The following is a 20,575-nucleotide window of genomic DNA, read 5'->3' as shown; positions in this document are numbered from 1 at the left end:
CTGTTTTTATGATAATATTTAATCTGCAGAAACAAAACTGGTGCCCTATGACTATCTATAATATTGGAGAGAGAACGGGGTTTAGCCATTCCTTCCTGAGGGATGAGGAACCGCTCATTACAGTATGAATAATATATGTGGATATATTTATATTTGCCTTACTGTCATGATGCTAAAAATAAGTAATGGGCTGAATATCTCTATCAATTCTTAACAATTAAGTCTGGGAAATGGGCATCGCAAGGAGAGGGAAGCACACACTGTTGTTTTGCCACAACAGTAGTAGTAGCAGCAGTTGTTCTGCATTCAGCCATTTTGTTCAAAAAGGAGGACTATATTCATAAAACAGGGGCGGCTCGTACCGTAAGCAATCTGCTGCACCAGTGCTGCTGAACAGCCTCTGTCCATTTCAGTAGAGCTGCCACAAGGATTTGCATGCAAACTGCTGTCGAAATTGGTCAAAGTTGCTTAGCTAAAAATGCATCCCTCCTCACAGTCTGGGATCAGTACTTATGTACAAGGGCAAATTGGCAGTACTTAGGTCAGCACCGATGGGAGGACGAATAGGAAGCTTGCAGCCCAACCCTCCCTGCCTGCTGACTCAGTAGCGAGTCCCATGGTGTTTAATGAGATTTTGTTCCATGTAAATGTGCACAGGATTGCAGCCTTGATGTTCAGTTAGGAGCTCTCCAGACATCCTTTCTATTATTGGGCATTCAGGATGATTTGTACCCATGGTGGCTGGTGGGTAATAATAATAATAATAATAATAATAATAATAATAATAATAATAATAAATTATTTATTACTTTTACCCCACCCATCTGGCCGGGCCTCCCCAGCCACTCTGGGCGGTCCCAACATAAAACACGCTAAAACATCAAACATTAAAAACTTCCCTAAACAGGGCTGCCTTCAGATGTTTTCTAAAAGTCAGGTAGTTGTTTATTTCCTTGACATCTGACGAGAGGGCGTTCCACAGGGCTGGTGCCACTACCGAGCAGGCCCTCTGCCTGCTTCCCTGCAACCTCATTTCTCGCAGTGATGGAACCACCAGAAGGCCCTCGGCACCATCCTGCTTTAAATATTGCCTGCTAAAGTTTTGGGTGAGCATGTTGCTTCGTTTCCAATCTGAGCTTGTCCCATAGCTTCCCGCTGAAATCCTGTAATTTTTTATACCACAAATGTTCCAGACGGGGGTCTCACTTTAGTTGCCCTATAGCACAAGAATGTCCCTTGAGTGGCAATAATGCACTAACACTGGGGAAGCATTGCAGAATAACTAATCGAGCAGAATCGTGTGTGAACGATCCAATATAAATCAATCACTAATGCCCTATTATTACATCAATGATGTGTTGCGGAATACACCAACAGTCTCTAGGGACCCTGAGCTGCCTATTGGCTGTGGAGATTCCATAACGCAGTGCATGAACACCTGTAGGAATGCTGGAATCCAGGGAATCCAGGTGAAGAGTTGGAACAGGTTGGTTGGATAAATATAGGTAGGGAGAGGCGACAAGCAAATTTGGAAATCCCAGCCAACATCTTGCAATGTGGAGGAAGCTTGAAGGGACATAACATTGCAGGTTGCAAGAAAGTGGGAGTAACTGTTCTGCCCTTCATGGGAAAGATTCCCACTAAATGCCTGCTAAGTGCAGAGAGAGGCAGAATCAGGCCCTAAGTTTCTGTCATCACAGGAATCTGCTGGTGTGTGTCTCCCTGTGTGAGTATGCATTTGTGTTATCTCCTTATCTTACAACTGAATGTCAACTACCTCCTCCGTCCAAATTATGAAAAATATCACGCAGCACCCTGACATATTTACAGTAAGTTTGAACTGCTTCCTGCAATAACATAGATTAATGCTATATGAAATCCCCTTTCATATAACTACAGATATAGATCCATACATCCCCAGAGATATTGGAGTGAGCAGTAATTTATGTTATGATATGTTACGTTCCTATCATCATACCGTATCGTAGATCATGATCCAGGCACGAAACCAAACTTCAGGAAAATTTATGATGCAATAACTAAAATGAAGGGTGAAAACTTGCTTATTAAAGTGAAATCTCTGCTCACTAAAAATATATATTTCCCTTTCACATGCAATCACAAAAGAGAACTAATCATTTTGACTGGGAGCTATGGATTTTTTGTGTTTATTTTATTCTCTTATTGTTACATTTAAAAAAAATTGGACTTGATAAACGTAATGGTTTTGCATTACGTTCCCAATGTACCTCTAAATGCTAACTTGAGCTCCCTGTTATTAATTTAAGTAGAGAGGGAAGAACTGTGGGAATGGAGTGAAAAATAGTAGCAGTTAACTACTAGTAGTTGTAGGCAGCACTGCTGTGCGTGACCCTCCAGGGGTAACCTGTAATGATGATCACATATTTGTTGTCCTTGGCCCTCTGGAAGGTGGAAATAAAGCTTAAATTGTAGTTTCACTAAATGGTGACCCGATTACCTATTTAATTCAGGAAATGCCATTGTGCTATTGTAACAGCTGCAAGTGAGAGCAGCAAGATAACTCAAGTAAAACAAACCACTATTGATGCTGTGCACCCGCCTATTTTTATCCAAACAACTCCTGGGTTTTTTTGTGTTTTTTGTTATCTCCTTCTGTTTGGCTGCTTATTCCCTGGAAACGATGCAGAAGGCTCTTTTTGACTGCTGTGATTAGCTTGTTTGAAAGCTTCCTCTCCTTCTCCCCCCACCCCACCGCCGTCGCCACCCAGCTCTTACCCCTCCTCAAAATTCTCCCTGTCATAAATTTTGCATTACTTGGTGCACACAATAATGCGACATAAAATTAAATAAACAATTTAATTAATTTAATTAAAATTAAATATTAAACATATTGTGTATGAGGATCCCGTGCCTTTGATTTAATTGGGCAGGAGTACCCAAAGCAGTTTGGGTAACAGTGAAAAATAATTAAAAACAACAAGTATGGTTGCCTCTGGGCATGAAGAATAGTCGGGGAGCTTCCTCCTGAGAAAGGTTTACTTAATTAAAACTAAACTAATCTTGCAGAAGAGGAGGGGGGGAAACTTGATAAGCATTTCATAATACAAATCATAATCCCCAAAAAGTGAAGCGCATATTCCTTGTACAGGGCACATGAAGAGAAACTTAAATCGTTTTTGTTCTGCCACAAGGTGCTCTTTGGCCACACATCTGAACACTCAACAGACACACTTAGATGGCCTAGATAAATAAGTTTTTGGTTTTTTAAAAGGCATAGAAGGCCCACTGTCTCGAGAACTGGTGCCTCAGCTAAAACGCTCTTTATTGCTTCTTACCATTACAAATATATAACAACATGCAGGAAAGCGCAGTAATCGTAGTCCCTTTCCTTCCTTTAAATCCACAGCTTTTCTGCCAGCTCCAGTCACCTTATTTAAAAACCAAGCCATGACTCATGTTGGCAGGTGGGCCTTTTGGTTACGTTTCATATGCCAAGAAGAAGAGCTGTGCTGAGCCTTCACAGACATCCCTTAAAACACCTTCCATTCATAATACACCATATTCTTTTCCTTCGCAGAAGGATAGGAGCTGATTTACACACGGCATCCTATCAATACATGGTTTTTGCCAAATACTTGCAGTTATACAATCCACAGCGGCTGGGGTCCGGGGGGGGGAGGCGAGGAATCCGAACGCTATGAAGAAGTTGGATAGGTCCCAAGGTAGCACACTGTACGAGCCAGACATCAAATGGACCCGCTTAGAATTGCCACACAAACCACTGTCCTCCAATGGGCTTACAAAAACGTTGACAGGTTTTATAGCCTGATTCAAAAACAAATGCCTTCTTTTAACACGTTTGGCTGCGGCGACGGTCACAAGAAAATTATCTTAGCAACCTGGTATTAAGTGAATGTATTGAAATACGTCCTAATTAACATTTTAGGTGGATGGTCCCGACATGAGAGAGTCTTTTAAGCTTGTCTTTTAAAGTCACTGTTTTGTCTGGAGGGAGCTTTGTGAAATAGGAATATACAAGTGAAGACCTGTGTCAATTTATGAATGTTTTGGATGTATATACATTCTCGGTGTCAGGGGTGGGAAACCTCAGGCCCAAATGCAGTCCTTCAGGCCCTTTAATTGACCTTCAGAACACTTCCCAAGCCGCACTTCCTCAATGGCCCTGCTTTGCCTGCTCCTGCTGTCCAGATGGTTTTATTTACTTGAAATCTGTCCTTGACTTCTGATAATGCCTCTTGCTTAGCTGGACGGAGGACAGTGACGCATATTTGGGTGTGTGTTGAAAACTGGACTACTGTACAAAAGTGAATTTCACCTTAGTTGTTCTGCATCTGACCCTGCCCACCACTAGAATGTGGCTCTCAGAAGGTTGCCCAGAAGGGAAGGTGGCCCTCAGTAGTGCACCACTACTACTCTAGGGCCCCATTCATAAAATAAACCACAGTGGTGCCTCGCAAGACGAAATTAATTCGTTCCGCGAGTTTTTTCGTCTAGCGAATTTTTCGTCTGCGAAGCACGGTGTCGGGAAAGTTTTGGAAAAGCTTCAAAAATCACCAAAAACCTCAAAAAAGGCTACCACACCGCGTTCTATGAGTTGCTCCTCGAAGTCAAGTCGCAACTGTATTAACGGTGTTAAGAAAAAGGAAACAAACTTGCAAGACGTTTTCGTCTTGAGAAGCAAGCCCATAGGGAAATTCGTCTTGCGAAGCAGCTCAAAAAACACAAAACCCTTTCATCTAGCGAGTTTTTCGTCTTGTGAGGCATTCGTCTTGCAGGGCACCACTGTACTCCCACTATTAACCACACCATTAAACCACTAGAATACAACTTTAAAGAGCCATAGTTTCCTCCAAAGAATTTTGGAAGTTTCTTGAGGATGCTAAGTGGTGCTAGGAGAACCCCTAGTCTGCTCCCAGAGCAAATATTATTATTATTATTAGTAGTAGTAGTAGTAGTAGTAGTAATTTATTATTATTTATACCCCACCCATCTGGCTGGGTTTCCCCAGCCACACTGGGCAGCTCCCAACAGAATTAAAAGCACCATAAACCATCAAACATTAAAAACTTCCCTAAACAAGGCTGCCTTCTAAAAGTCAGGTAGTTGTTTATTTCCTTGACATTTGATGGGAGGGCATTTCACAGGGTGGGCACCACTACCGAAAAGGTTTCCCGTAACCTCACTTCTCGCAGGGAGGGAACCGCCAGGAGGCCCTCGGAGCTGGACCTCAGTGTCCGGGCAGAACGATGGGGGTGGAGACGCTCCTTGAGGTATACTGGGACGAGGCCATTTAGGGCTTTAAAGGTCAGCACCAACACTTTGAATTGTGCTCAGAAACGTACTGGGAGCCAATGTAGGTCTTTCAGGACCAGTGTTATATGGTCTTGGCAGCCATTCCCAGTCACCAGTCTAGTTGCCGCATTCTGGATTAGTTGTAGTTTCCGGGTCACCTTCAAAAGTAGCCCCACATAGAGCGCATTGCAGTAGTATTCTCAGAATGGCTTAACAATCTTTCAAACAATCTTTCAAAAGGAACTCTGATAATTCCTCAGAGCTCTTGGAGGGGAATGGGGTCTCCTAACTGTGGGATAACCAATCTCCTATAACCAACATGCTTCAATCTAATTAATGCACAAATACCATAAAGTAAGCTGTCCTGCCAGGCATAGTGAGGTCACTTCCTGTTACCATGGGAAAAAATGGGTAAGCAAACCTATTGTTAACCTCCCAGTCTACCTGAGAAGTTCAATTAGGGAGGAGGCTTCAGGTTGTTGGTTGCTGGTTGCTCCAGCTCAGACCGCATGGCTCTCATCAGCCACTCTTGAGTTCCGATACCAAATATTTAGGAACTTTCACCATTTTGTAACTAAAACAAGTTTTACTGCCTGTGTAACTTTTTCTGAATGCTATATGGAAAAGCACATGAATCTGACCTTTGGTGAGTTTGTAAGTAAACCATTTTAAACTTCCCTAACATGTCTTTTACTATGCTAGGGGAAGAGGAGAACTTTGGAACTCACTTTAAAGAACAGATTTTAAATGTCTAACAGCCTATATTTTCATGCTTTACTTGCTGCATATATTGATATTTTAAATCTCTGCTGGGGTTCCCTCCCAAAAGAATACTTTCCTCAAACTAGGATCTTGGTATTCAACAATTCTCCTTTTACACCTATTTTCCTTTTGCACCAACACCAGCACTCTTAAAAACATTACAGCTCCCAGGATTATTGAGGAGAGGGGAGCCATGACTGTTCAAAGGGGTATCTTAGTACTTTAAACATATGATGTGAATGTGGCCTATAGCAATTCTCGCTTTATCTTTCCTTAGAGTCCCCCTACCACATTCACACATAAACACACTATAGGCACTCACAATCGAACAGCTGACCTTAACAGGGTGCTCTAGTCTCTTTCCTGCTATGCTCCTTCCCACCAGCAACACAAAGCCTGACATATAGGACTTGAGCTCTGACATATAATTAGCATTCTATTGCACCTGAGCCAATAGACTTATCTTAATGAACAGCAGCAGAAGCTCTAAAAGCCAATAGTCTTTGAGGCCTGAAGGACTGTTCTGCAAGTTGTTGGGGTATTTCGTTTTTGTTCTGCTTACTTTCTGCTGTCAGTTACCATATTTACTTGAATCCAATGCTCACCTTCTTTAGCCAAATTACGTTGTGAAAATTAAGGTGCGCATTGGCACAGTACAATAAAAATAACAAAAACACCTCCTAACCTCAACTCCCTAAGCCATTTCCAGCATGTTTAGGGTTCACAGTGGGGCAAGAACCACTATATATTGGCAGATATGCGTTCTGTGCCCTGCATGTTTACTCAGAACTGTGGTGGACTTTGGGCTTTCAAATTTCAGCGGCACCCTGTGTAACACCAACATTTAGCACCCGCCCCTGCCTCTCACCTTCCATTCTAAGTCATGGTTGCAGTGCCCTCTTGGCTCAGTGCCCAGTGCAGGCAATTCAGTCACACTCCCCCAGATCCACCACTGCTCAGAAGTCCAGCTGAGCTCAGGTAAGTAACTATGTGCATGTGAGTCTGCCATGTTAATTTTACATGCAGTTTATCTCTCAGTGGCCATGATAAGCGCTCTAAATTAACCAGTTCTGGCTTTGCCTTTCCAAATTGTCAAGCAGGCAATTATTGTGTCTTATCAAACTATCTCCACGTGTCTCTGTGAACAGCGCCTTTTTGTCCCAGAGTAAAACCAAAACACATGCACGGAGGGTTCGCTTCCAAAATGAAAGCACTGGAAATAGAAAAGGAAGCAGCAGAAAATGTGTTGCAGACCATGGAAGCATTAAAGAGAAGTGAGGCAACGTGCAGTGCAGACAGGCTCTGCCACCCTTTGCCCTCTTTGCAGCATTAACCCAAGTGCATTTTATAGTCATTAGCAACTGTACTAACGAGAAGTTCTGTAAGGGAGGGGTGCTTTTACACTACTGTGCAGGCCTGAAGCTTCTACTTTGGCCATTCTTACGGCTGAAAGGGTGACATTCGCATCTCCTACCTTTAAATCCTTGCAACTTTGAGAGAGCCATACAATTTTAAGCTCCCTAAAGAAACTTTGTTTGACGCCCTCCTCAAATAAGCAAAAAAGGTTCTGACTTAAAAGCTTCTTGGCCTTGACCATATTCCCTGCCAATTAGATCCATGAGTTGTGTCAGGTTTCAGAAATGAAATGTTAATCCAGACAAGGCAGAGGAGCTAAGACCATAGCTCAATGAAAAAGCACATGGATTGCATGCAAAAGGTCCCAATTTAAACACCACCCCCTCCGCCTCGCTTCTCCGGGTATGACTAAGAATTGGAAAGAAATCTGTCTGAAACCTTAGAAAGCAGCTTCCTGTGTTGAGCTAGATGGGCTTATAGTATCAGGCAGTGGCATGTGGTGAATTTTTTCGTAGGGCAACAGTTAGGGCCAGAGGTGCCAGTTTACAAGAGCAATTGGGGGAGGGGGGCGATGTCGCACGTGTGATGTAGTGACATCCCAACGTCACTGGGCTGAAGTTTCACAGGGTGAAGCTTCCCAGTATCTGACTGGATACTGGAGCCCTCCAGCCTCCTTCCCCAAGCTGGGCAGGCTTTGGGAAGATGGCGGGAGGGCTCTTGGACCCCGTCAGAGCATTCCACTACCTTCTAATTTACAGTTAGGCAAGTAGCATAGTCCCCCCCCCCCGGCCGACAGACCACACATCTCTGATATCAGGTCCCATCAGCCTATTTTAGATGAGGTTGTGCTCCACATGTAGTAACAGGTTGGCAACTCAGGGGTGCTGGAGAAATCAGGCATTAACCGTGCTCATTCCCTAGTCCAGATAGGATTCCTGCAACAACACAGAGAGGTGCAACTGCTGTTCATACCATCTTTCATGACTTAAAGAATCTCAGTTATTTACAAGAGTCTTCAGATTGCCCAAGGTGTACTAAGGGACTGTGCCTAGTAGTATTCTGTTCCATTATAAAATAATATTGTGTCTGGTAGGCTTCCCTGAATACAAAAGTTCTTAGTAAAAATGGTTTTACAGACACACAGAGGGGGGGAGAGGGATGCATACATACATACACACACCAGTGGTGAACTATGCCAGGAACTATGCCAGTGGTGAATTATGCCAGGAAGAAGAAAAATGTGATTGTCAGAAAGATTTCCAAAGTACAAAATAGATGTTAAACTCAGCAAGCAGAACAAAACAAAAATACTAGTAATGTTAGTAATGCTACACCCACAAAACATCACAAATCTATTGCACACCTACGAAGCTATCATACACGTCCTGATCCAGCATGCACAATAAACACAAGAGCATGATTCTGATCCTTTAGAACAGGGTAAGATGTTCTTAGATGACAACTTCAATCATCCCTGATGAATGACCCTGCTGGCTGGGACTGATGAGATCTGGATTCCCACAGCATTTGGAGGGCCACAAGTTTTCAGAGTTGGGGAAAATGTCACAGAATTTAGTAAAAACAAGATCAGAAGATGGTTATTGTTGTTGTTGTTGTTAGCACAACAACTCTTCGGCCAGACCAAAAGCAGTGCAAATGCCTAGGTACGTCCAGAAAGACATGTTTAGTGACACATGGTGAAGAGCTCAAAGCAATTCTTCAATCTAAACACCGTGGGCTGGATCTGATGATCTGTTGCAGAGTCATATCTTCATAACAGCCAAAAGTCAAGCTAAAATTTGAGCGAGGAGTGCCACCCCCAATTAGTGATTCAACTCATTGATGCTAATAAGATAACTCTCCCGAGTAAGTGACGCCAGGTCTGGACAGGCCCTTTTAGAGCTGTCATTCAAAGATTCTCATGATTGCAGTTGCTTGAGCATGAAGAACAAAGGTTTCTAGTTACAGAACCAATGCCATATACCCCTTTGATTTTGCAGAAATATTTGCTGCAAACCCAACATTCAAATTCTTCTAGCATTGGCTGGCATCGTTCGAAGATGCCTATCGTGTAACAGTAGTAACGTAAAACAAATGTCTAGATATTAGATAGGTCTGTTTGGGATAAGCATTCACTAGGTTTCCAGGTTGCTGGGGGTTTTATAATTACAGTTTATTGCAGGACACCAACACGCAGATAGCAATAAATGTGTTGCCTGAAGATGATGTTCTTTGATACATTGGAGGGTTCATAATCCTTTGTAATATACTCTAGCTTGAATCCTTGCTTTCTGTGTGTAAAATATTTCCAGAAAATTCTGGGTGTGCTCCAACCGAAGCAAGGCACTTTTGAGTTTCGCTGTTTTGAATGGGAAGGATGTAAACATATGCTCAGCTCCAAGGGATTATTATAAATATTATTTTATTTGTTAAATTTCTATACCGCCCTTCATCCGAGGATCACAGTGGAACTTCACAGTGGAGCTTAATTATGGCTGCATCATGCCATCCATAAGCTGTAGAAAATGAACTTCCAGCATTACTAATGACCCTGCTTGCTACAGATTTTCTGTGTATCATTCGAGGCAAATCATGGTCCCCACAATAGGTTTAGTTGGGGATAGCAATCAGAGCTGGGTGGAGCCCCAGTGGGAGCTGCCATTTTAGTTTCATACAATCCCCATAAATTGCATTATTCTAGAGCATTGAATGAAATTAAAAGGGTGGCTCCCAGACCCCCAAGGACATTCCCCATGATATCTCCAAGGAACACTGCATTGGGGAACATTGGGGGAAATTAAACAGCAGCCTCCTAGGGCAGGATTCAGTGACGGACACTGTAGCCCTCAAAAGATTATGTGTAAGGACACCAGACCTCTTTGTGATCATGGCTAAACATAAGTGAACTTCAGATATTCAAGACTGCTTTGTACTAGAGCTTAGAGCTGTTGCTTCAGTGGTGAAGTAACTCAGAGTGAGAGTTTATATAGAAGCTGGCTGTTAGGTACCATATTTTTCACCCTATAGGACGCACTTTTTCCCCTCCAAAAATGAAGGGGAAATCTGTGTGCGTCCTATGGGGTGAATGCAGGCTTTCACTGAAGCCTGGAGAGCGAGAGGGGTCGGTGCGCACCAACCCCTCTCGCTCTCCAGGCTTCAGGAGAGCCCCAGCGCCAGCCCCACAAGGTCGGGGGAAAGAGGGAGGCGGAACGCCGCCATCCCGCTGTCTCCCGGAGTGGTTTGGAGGCTGACGGCAGGGAGACCCCGCCGCCAGCCCCGCAAGCTCCGGGGACAGTGGGGAGGTGCAGCGGGTCTCCCCGCTGTCCCCGGACCTGATCTCAAGGCGGGCGGCGGGGAGAAGAGTGCTTCTCCCCGCTGCCTGCCCCACAAGCTCCGGGGACAGCTGGGAGACACAGCGCATCTCCCCGCTGTCCCCGGACCTGATCTCAAGGCGGGCGGCAGGGAAAAGAGCGCTTCTCCCCACTGCCTGCCCCACAAGCTCCGGGGACAGCAGGGAGACGCAGTGCGTCTTCCCACTGTCCCCGGACCTGATCTCAAGGCGGGCGATGGGGAGAAGAGTGCTTCTCCCCACTGCCTGCCCCACAAGCACCTGGGGGGGGAAATTTAAAAAAAAATTCTTTATTTCCCCCCAAAAAAACTTGATGCGTCCTATGGGCCGGTGCGTCCTATGGGGCGAAAAATAAGGTAGATCCTGATTCTGGCAGGTGCTTGCATGCATTTCCTCTTCCTCCTAAGTAGCCTCATAGGCAGTTAACCAGCCACTTTGCCAGCAACTCTGAGGCTCTTGCATGACTCATCATCTCTGTCGCTCCTCTGGTCCCGAAGGTTTTGTCCTTAAGGACTGGTGGCTGTATGTTTCTCTACCTACAAGCTTAAATGTCATGACTTCCTGCAAACAATCTTATTATTATTTCAGCAAGGGTATTGAGAATTCTTACAGCATGAACATAATAAAAACTAAACTAAAAACAGCAACTGCAGCAGCCAACACTGCAACAAATAGACTCTCACATCTCTAAATCCTAAAAGTAGCAAGCAAATGATATAAACAACAAGGCAATATGAAAGCTTGTGCAAATAAGAATATTTTTACTTCATATGTCAAACTTGTGACCACAAGGGCCAGGCATGCAGATCTGGAGAGGACACACAACAGGTGATGTGCCACCCATAGAAAAAGCCAGTTCTCCAGTCCCCACCAGCCTGACCCAGAGATGAACCTTCCCAGATGACTTCAAAGCATGGGCATCATACAAGAGTGAGTGGTCCTTGATTTCAATCCTGATTTCAAATCATATAAGGCTTATCCACATATTACACTGAAAACAGGTAGAAGTTGTCTCTACACAAGTACTAGTGTGGAAGGGTTACAGCTTAGTGCTAGAGCATCTGCTTTGCATGGTTCCAGGTTCAATCCCTGGCATCTCCAGGTAGGGCTTTGAGATAGCCCTGCCTGCAATCCTGGAGAGCCACTTCCAGTTAGTGTAGACAGTACTGAGCTAGACAAACCAATGGTCTGACTCAGGAGAAGGCAGCTCCTTATGTTCTTAGGTGTTTGTGAGAAACAGCGTATATTTGTTGATCTGTGCAGCTCAGTGATTCATGTACACAGACTGTACATTTGTCAAACTTAACATGTGAACACCCCTATAGTGTTTTTGTTTTTGTTTTGGTTAATACCAACATTTTTAATTGTGCCCATAAATACTTGGGAAGCCAGGAAAGCTGTTTCAAAACTAGCAGGATGTGTTCTGCATTTTGAACTAATTGCAGTTGCCAAGAGATCCTCAAATACAGTCCCACTGGCAGCATTCCTAGTGAAGGCTGGGTGTTACTGGAGCATGGATAACCATGACAAAGCTACCTTCTGTCCAGGTGGGGTTGCTCTTGCCGCACCACCTAGGCTGGTGAAAGTGCTTTGTGTCACTAATGCTGTTTAAGCATCCAAAGCACTCCCAGTCTGTCTATCTGATCTTTAAGAGCAATGCTATCCAGAAAATATTGAAAATCCCACATGTAAGGGCATCTTGACGGAAAACTTTTTTTAACGGGGAACCAGCGTGTGTTTGTGTTTTAAAGATGCAGTCTACACTCACCTGCCTACAGACACTACTGCTTTCAAGGAAACATAAGCAGGTCAAACAGACCATCTACTAACAGCAGCCTCATCTTGTCTTGATGTTGAGCCAGCTGTCATCCATATGCTGATGACATTTTACTCCACTCAAAGGGTGGAGTAATGACATTATCTCACTCAAAGGGTTCATGGAGATTGAGGACAGAATGGAGGACAGGATAGATCTCTAGAAAACATCATAGCACAGATTCCATGGTGCAGAGGGCAGGACTAAAAAGACATGGGCATATTCTTATAGGTACACGGTCGCTTGATTGTTCTGTTATTGCTTAAGGGGAAATCAAGAGGGTTCGAGATTATGGGGACATGGACTCTTGAGACTAACAGCATGTTGTTGTTTAGTCGTTTAGTCGTGTCCGGCTCTTCGTGACCCCATGGACCAGAGCACGCCAGGCACTCCTGTCTTCCACTGCCTCCCAGTTTGGTCAGTTTGTAGCTTCCAGAACACTGTCTAACCATCTCATCCTCTGTCGTCCCCTTCTTCTTGTGCCCTCAATCTTTCCCAACATCAGGGTCTTTTCCAGGGAGTCTTCTCTTCTCATGAGGTGGCCAAAGTATTGGAGCCTCAGCTTCATGATCTGTCCTTCCAGTGAGCACTCAGGGCTGATTTCCTTAAGAATGGATACGTTTGATCTTCTTGCAGTCCATGGGACTCTCAAGAGTCTCCTCCAGCACCATAATTCAAAAGCATCAATTCTTCGGCGATCAGCCTTCTTTATGGTCCAGCTCTCACTTCCATACATCACTACTGGGAAAACCATGGCTTTTACTATACGGACCTTTGTTGGCAAGGTGATGTCTCTGCTTTTTAAGATGTTGTCTAGGTTTGCCATCGCCTTTCTCCCAAGGAGCAGGCGTCTTTTAATTTCGTGACTGCTGTCACCATCTGCAGTGATCATGGAGCCCAAGAAAGTGAAATCTCTCACTGCCTCCATTTCTTCCCCTTCTATTTGCCAGGAGGTGATGGGCCCAGTGGTCATGATCTTCGTTTTTTTGATGTTGAGCTAAAATATAGCTAAAAGCAGATGGGAACTTGCTGCAGAAGCAAGAGTTTTAAATAAAGCCTTGATGAACACAAGGATTTGGGTAATGGCAGCATGGCAACTGTCTTGAAGATGAATCTAGGGGTGGGACATGGTGTACTGCATTAGGAGCCTTTTGCTCATGAGGATAGAACAGCAAGACAAGGAACTGGGTTATCACTGAGGAGCAGACAAAGATCTGGGGAGTCAACTAGAAAGGACACCGCAAGTCGGGTGGAGATAGGGAAAGGGGCTAAAAGGCTGTGGTCAGATAGATATAAGTAGCAGAGATATGGGTAAGTTCTGGAATGGAGGAACTAAATGAGTAAGTATGAAGCAAGAAGGACCTGGTGTTAGACACATGAGAACCTAATCATGTGTTTTCTGTTATTTCTTACTTACTCTTCATTTTGTTATAGTTAAATTACGTTACAATAAATATTTAAGAACATTTGAAATTGTCTGATCTATCACTGTTTGGTTCCAGATGTGAGGAGACCCCAGTGAATTCCAGGTTTGCATCTTCAAGCAGAGTTATAGGAGCCTTACTGGCAAGTGTTAAGTGTCACATCATAAAACTTATTATAAAATGAAATTCCACAGCAACAGCTTCTGGAACTGCCTGTCAAATAGGAATGGAAACATCTGGGCATGGTACCACTTAGTCCCTACCTGACTAACTGATCCCGAAGGTTGCTTGATGGTGTCAAGGGCTGCTGAGACATCTAAAACAAGCAGCATGGCCAAATTCTGCCCCCACCCCATCCTTCTTCTGGCATAGGTCAGGATAACCCTGAGGACAACCAAGGCAGTTTTGGTGGCAAGCCTGGATCGAAAGCCACAATGAAAGTGATCAAGGTAACCTGTATTATTTAGGAATGCCTGGAGATGCAGGACCACCAACCCACTCAAGAGAAAGAGATATTAGCAACTGGTTGGGTAGCTTATCCTCCAGTTCCAGGCTCAGCTTCTTCAGGAGTGGCTTCATGATCACCTCCTAGAAGGCAGACAGGCCCTCTCTCTGTCTCTCTCTCTCCAAATGAAGCATTTACAGTCTCTTGGAACCAATCAGTCATCACACTCCTGTCAGATGTTCTAAGCCGTTGCAGGCAAGGATTGGGTAAAACACTGCCAAGTCATACTCCTCAGAGCACCCTGTCCACATCCTTGAGTCACAATAACTGAAATTCATCCATGTGAAAATGACTGTGCAACTACCTAGATGCCATGATAGATATGAGTGGTTTTGTTCTCAAAGTTATTTATTTATTTTAAATATTTATACACCACACACTCCACTAGAAAATTTAACAGGGTGGTATACAGCACTAAAACACAATATTACCATAACATCAGTATAAAAAATATCAAAAACCTAATTTTTTAAACTGGGATCTTTTTTAAAAATGCAATTTAAAATGACTCTTTCTGAATTCCTATTGGCAAGAAGTTCCACATGGCAGAGCCTGATGCACTGAAGGCTCAGTCCCTAATAAAGGCTGGCTGTATCTCAGGAGCAAAAGCATCCCACTGGAAGATCTTGGGGATGGAGGTGGAGCAAAGGGAATCAGGTAGTTCTTAAGATGTTTTGGACTCAGTTTGTTTAGGGCCCTTGTGAATTAACACAAGAACCTTGAACAGGACCCAACAGCAGATTAGCAACCTTTACAAATGGGTCAAAGACATTCCCTAGTTCCCAGGTAGGCAGCATAATGACCCCCAGTTGTTGGACTACTCACAATCACCTCTGACCAGTGGCCATGTTGGCTGGGGCTGCTGGGAAATGTTGTGCAACAATATCTGAAGGGCACAACAGTGACTGCTCCTGCCCTGCCCTTTAGTTATAGAGCTATATTACCCAGGGTTTCCTGGTAAAAGAGAATGACTGTTCAAGCAACTGGTAGAGTAGGTATGCCCAAGTATCCAGTGATATGCATGATGCTATAAGTCTACAAAAATATGTAGATGTGTTATTTTTGTGGCAATGCAAGAGAATAGCTGTGATTTCAGCTTTGGTGGGAACATGAGTAGAACAAAGAGGACTAATATCAATGGGACTGTACAAAAGACCTAACTCCTTTTGGGACCTTGTTTGGATGTCTTTCCTCAGCCAATACTAGTCTTGTTTAGATGCTCGGTTTGGCTTGAACCAGAGTGTCTATAGACCTCTGTCTATTTCCTTTCCCCAGCCCCCCACAATAGTAGCCCCAGGGCAGTTTCACATACTAGGTAACTACAAATCTGGAGGTCCACCACATGTCTACTCATAAGAGAACCTTAATCAATCACAGCTTTTTGAAAAGACTTTGTCACCCTCTCTATCCATGTGTTCAGATGTACACCGAAAAAGTATTTGACTACACCTACCAAAAATGTAATGCATGAAGACGCCTTGGCATGTTGGAGATTATGTTGGGCAGGATTTTGGAAATGACTTTGGTCCTCAGCAAGGAGAGGTTGGAGAGGAAGAAGAAGAAAAAGCCCACCTTTTTCCCCAGTGTCTGGTTGCACCAAAGCCACATTATTTGGGAAGTGATAAAAGGGTGAGGAATGGTGGTGTCTTTAAGCAGTTAAACATTGCCAATAAAGATCTTGCAAGCTACACAGTTTATGTTAACATTAATCATGTTTAACAAGGTACTTATTAGAGCCAAGAAAGCATAGAACAAAAATTGTTTCAGGCTTTTTCTTCACCTTATTGTAATGAAGAATTGCCAAATGTTTATGATTGATTTACTGGAGGGGGCTTAAAAGATGCCTTGTTCTTTTGAAGAGGTGGCTCTCTCATACTCTTAAGTGACATCCTCCATTCTTCCATTTTTCATTACATTTTTTTTAGTCACCACTTCAAAATAATAACAAAGCACTTGGGACAGGCCTGTTGTTTTTATTTCTTTCCTTCTTTTTTTTAATGAATCACTTAATTTCTTTCCCACACCGAAGTTCCTTCCAGGGACTGCCTGGGTGGGCCAAAGAAGCATTTAATGATGGAAGCAATGAAGATAGGGCAACATGGTTGACAAACACATTCTCATTCTGCATCCCAAGGCATCTCCAGAGAAATAGCAGCACCTTAATTGCTTGTCCACTTACACCCTGGGTGATGCTGAAGGAGTCATGGTCCTTCTCTGTTAAATTCTTCCTGCCCAAAATGTTCCATTTAGCTTTGCCTGGTCTGAATCCTCACCTTCATGTGAAGTTCGTGTTCTTCCTCCCTCTGATGAATGCTAATTACAGGCTTACATTAAAAGTTTAAATTAATGCTAATGACAACCATCTTCTTAATACCTTTTTGAGTGGGTGAAGAGGGACCGAGATGCAAATTGGCAATGGGATTTAAAGGCACTCGGATCCTGAAGACAAGCAAGCAAACCCACTTTGTCAGCTGACTTGAGAATGGAGACCTCCACTGAGGTTAACAGGGGCAAGAAGGAAGAGGACAGCACTTCATAGACTGTATCCATGAGTTTACAGTCCAAAGATACACTCCTGTGCACACCTATCTTGCTTCTTAATTGCACTCACTTTGGAATAAATGCATGTAGGCTTGCACTGCAAAGGTATGCATGGTAACCTTTCAACTCAGTGTCCAATCAAGTATGTCCAGAGTCAGTGCCAGCCCTACCATGTGGCAGAGTGAGGCAACCTTATCTCAGGCAGCAAGTGCTCATGGGCTGTTTTTCCTGAGCATCCTGCTCTGTTGCCACACAGCCTGTCCTGGACTTCCTGAATCTACCTGCTGCTTCAGGTGTGGTTAAGTCTGTTGTCCCAACACTGGTACTGAAGCAAGATGCAACTGCCAGTCCAGTCAGCTTTTGCACATGGAACGAGAAGGGGACTGCTCTCTGGTCCTTCTCCTCAGTCAACAAAATATCTTTGGTTGACCGCATTCAAAGTACATGGACGTTAGCCCTATCACCTCCTTTGATGGAACTGTGTGAATTGAAAATCCATGTGCTTTGGCTTAATTGGACTTTGGATCAGACATCTGTCTGCCAACAGGAGGCTGACATGGTTTCTTAAAAGACAAAAGATTTTTGGAGAGGTGTACCCATCTCCAAAGGGGACCCTTTGCAGGTGCATCTGTTCTGGCTGATATTTACTTATGAATACAAAACACTCAGGCCTTTAAAATGTTTATGGCCCCAGAAGGGTTGGGCAATCCCACAACATGTGTAGGTATGTGCCTGTGGGAGTAGAGCCTCTCCAACATTTTGGTGAGGTTCCTGGGTGTATCAGTATCAGTTTCCGTGGTGTTAAGTACCACCTGTAGGTGAGTTTCAGGGTGAGTTCTTTTCTTTTAGCTGAGATTGATTTAAAGGGAGGTTTAGACCACATTCTAGTCCATTGGGTGGGGTTAATTTCATAGCCTATGTCATGCTCCCATTGTTTTTTGATTGCACCAAGGGGGTCTGTGAGATTTTGGAGCAGTATTTTGTATATTGTGGATACTATCACTTCGCCGTGTCCCCCTGCTATCAGGAGAAGGTTTTTGAAGGTGGTTAGGGACCTAGAAATATGCAAAATAACTAAACAGGTATTAGAACTCACTCCAGAACTGGCACTACTGAACATCTTCCAAGATCATAATGACCACTCACATTATACAGAGCTTATAACTCTCAACAGCCAGAAGCCTCATAGCCAGCACTGGAGAGACCTGTCGGGGTGAACGTGGAGCAGTGGTACCAAATTGTTTGGAAACAACCTTACTAGAAAAGCTAAGCAATAAACTGAAACTGACACTGGGACAAATAGAAGAGGACATCTGCACCCCAGGATGCCTCCCTTTATCACATACACAGCCCAACAAGACCAGAACAAGAACCCGCCAACAGCATACCAATCAATCTGGCTTACTTGACCCAGCAAGCCTTCCCCCTACCCCCACAAAGGCAAACAAGCCCCATTGCAGCCAACCACAGACAACCAACCATACCCTGGTTCCCCAACCTCTCTCACTACCAAGGAAACGTAACAAGCGAATAGGAAGAGAACGTATCAAGTTGACGCTGACATGAAACACCACGTGTAGACTGCAAAAATATAAATTTCACCACCTTTCCCCCTCTTCTTCCTGACCTTATACTGTACTCAACACTAATGTCTCATAACAAATATAACTGATCTGTAGAAAAGACTGTGCAACTTGAAAAAAAGAGACAAGGCATGTACTTTTGTAAACCAAGAAAATCTTTAATAATAATATGGCCCCCTTTTGTTTTGTTTTTAAATGAGCATCCATTGATGTTTGAATACCCCTCTGTCACATCTCCAAATGGCACAGCCTTAGCGGGCGATTCCAAACCAGAGAGACACCCACCCACCCCCGGGAAACTTGGGAAGTTTGCCGTCCCGGGGGTGTCACCACTCCGGTGGTGGTATTTGTTGGGTTTGCAGCGCTCCTGGGTTTGAACTTCCAGATCCTTATCTCCTGAAATGGTTTCTGTTAACGTGCTTGCGATTTCATAACCTTGCCCCGTGTCTATACAGCCACTCAACTTCTCCCGATCGAGCTGAGCCTCCCTCCGCCTTCGGGAAGGCGTTCCCCGTAAAAAAATAAAGCAAAACAATACCGACAGCTATCAAAACGTTTTAATAGACGATCTGAAGATTTCGAGAATCTATCTATCTATCAAAACGTCCAAGAAAATATGAGATCTGATCTTCCGAAATTTGTGCCTTCAGCTGGTTTTTATTGTCTTGGTTTTGATAATAATAAGAGAACACGCACACACAGAGGACGCCTTTAATTTTCCTAAGGCTCGCCTTCTGTTCATTGTGGGAGACAAGTAATCAATGTTTTGTTTAGCAGCATTCAGGAAAAGGGCGCAAATGCGAGTGTCTCGCTTCAGAACGAGGATATTTTCGATCATCTGGAGCTTGAAGCAAACTAGGCCTTGTGACTTTCGGGGATAGTTTCTCTCTTCACTACACACACACACACACACACACACACACGTACTGTGGAGGTTTTTTCCCCTTCCTTTTAACATCATGAAATAAAAGCACTTGCTCAGAGTGATCTTGTGCGTGTTTACTCAGAGGTAAAGACTGTATACTTCAGCAGAGTTTTCTCTCTAGTTAATAAACGTGACCTTGTGGGCCTAAATTACCGGCCACACTTTCCGCTCAAAATCATTCTCTATCTAAAAATAAAAATTAAAAAATTCTCTCTCTGTCTATCCCTTCTCGCTCCCCGCATTAAATTATTTGCTCAAATTATCTGAACTTTACACCTTACAGCGCGATTTCCTCCTTCCTAATAAAGTATACTGCCATAGTGCGGTTCTGATATGAGCATCATGCAAATCCATCCCGGAAAAAATAAAGGGAGAAGGCAGACTGGCCCAAAGCTGCGCAGAGATTTATTGGAGGGGGGGGAGGGCCGTTGAACTGGATGGGGGTTACTCTCGCATCGGATTGCAGCCTTCACATTGCGAAGAGCTGTCGCTTGGACCCGCTCATTCTAAAATTACACACACAGGCGCGCGCGCACCTACCCACCCATAGTTGCAGGAAAGTCAAGCTGGTCGTTAACCTGTGTTCTCGAGACTCAAATCAAGTACTCGATGAAATCAAGTACTCCCTGCTCCCCCAAATTGCCAAAACATATTTTAAATTATTTCAAAGTAGTGCATTGGTACTGGATGGGCCGGATAAAAAGTATACTTCTGTCTATTGCACACACTCTCACACACACTTATATATAATATTTTCAGAAACTGGAGCATTTTTTACTTTTCTGGTAACATTAAAACAAAAAACAACCATCCTTGCCACTAGCGATCGCCCCGTCTTTTAATGCTGAAAGCCACCTTTTCCAAAACGATCCAAGTGGCTCTTTTGTATTCCTGGCCCTGCGTCGCTTCCAGCCATCAAAACTTTCATTATGTAAATAATACACGCTCCTTCGAAGGCAGATGGGGAATCGCGCGCTCCTTTTACATGGAAGATTTGCTCACCTGGTCATCATCGGATC

The 20,575-nt window shown here is 43.8% G+C and overlaps 1 long non-coding RNA gene across 2 annotated transcripts; it reads left to right on the top strand.

Moving 5' to 3' along the window:
- Window positions 1–1,407: 1,407 nt before the first annotated feature.
- LOC310701261 lies at window positions 1,408–16,195 on the top strand. Of its 2 annotated transcripts, none has more exons than XR_014522960.1 (3): window positions 1,408–1,486; window positions 11,555–11,692; window positions 15,928–16,195. It is a non-coding gene; the product is annotated as an uncharacterized lncRNA (long non-coding RNA). The 2 variants fall into 2 exon arrangements; XR_014522961.1 differs by lacking the exon at window positions 1,408–1,486 and adding an exon at window positions 5,730–5,949.
- Window positions 16,196–20,575: the final 4,380 nt, after the last annotated feature.

Source organism: Podarcis liolepis, assembly GCF_965112155.1.
Source record: "Podarcis liolepis genome assembly, chromosome: 1".
Taxonomy (NCBI): domain Eukaryota; kingdom Metazoa; phylum Chordata; class Lepidosauria; order Squamata; family Lacertidae; genus Podarcis; species Podarcis liolepis.
This window is presented reverse-complemented; position numbering and strand designations above follow the sequence as displayed.